Source organism: Bison bison, unplaced genomic scaffold, assembly GCF_000754665.1.
Source record: "Bison bison bison isolate TAMUID 2011002044 unplaced genomic scaffold, Bison_UMD1.0 scf7180017858736, whole genome shotgun sequence".
NCBI lineage: Eukaryota > Metazoa > Chordata > Mammalia > Artiodactyla > Bovidae > Bison > Bison bison.
The window spans coordinates 21,047-21,596 of NW_011489308.1; positions in this window are offsets into that span (position 1 = coordinate 21,047).

Consider the following 550-nt stretch of genomic DNA (forward strand, 5'->3'; position numbering starts at 1 on the left):
AGACCCAGAGAGTGTCTCAGGAGAAGAGTTCACTAGATTATAATTTCAAGCTATGTTTTAAATGCAAGGATTTGATATTGACTGCTCTAATGACCTGGACCCTCCTAGAGCCAGAAGGAAATATCCAGCATTTAGTCAAACTCTCACAACTGCAGGATCACTGCCAATGGTGACTGCAGCCATGAAATTAAAAGACGCTTTGCTCCTTGGAAGAAAAGCTATGACAAACCTAGATAGCATATTAGAAAGCAGAGACGTTACTTTGCCAATAAAGATCTGTATAGTCAAAGCTATGGTTTTCCAGTAGTCATGTATGGATGTTAGAGTCAGACCGTAAAGAAAGCTGAGTGCCGAAGAATTGATGCTTTTGAACTGTGGTTTTGGAGAATACTCTTGAGAGTCCTTCGGAGTGCAAGGAGATCCAACCAGTCCATCCTAAAGAAAATCAGTCTTGAATGTTTATTGGAAGGACTGATGCTGAAGCTGAAACTCCAATACTTTGGCCACCCAATGGGAAGAACTTATTCATTGGAAAGTACCCTGGTGCTGG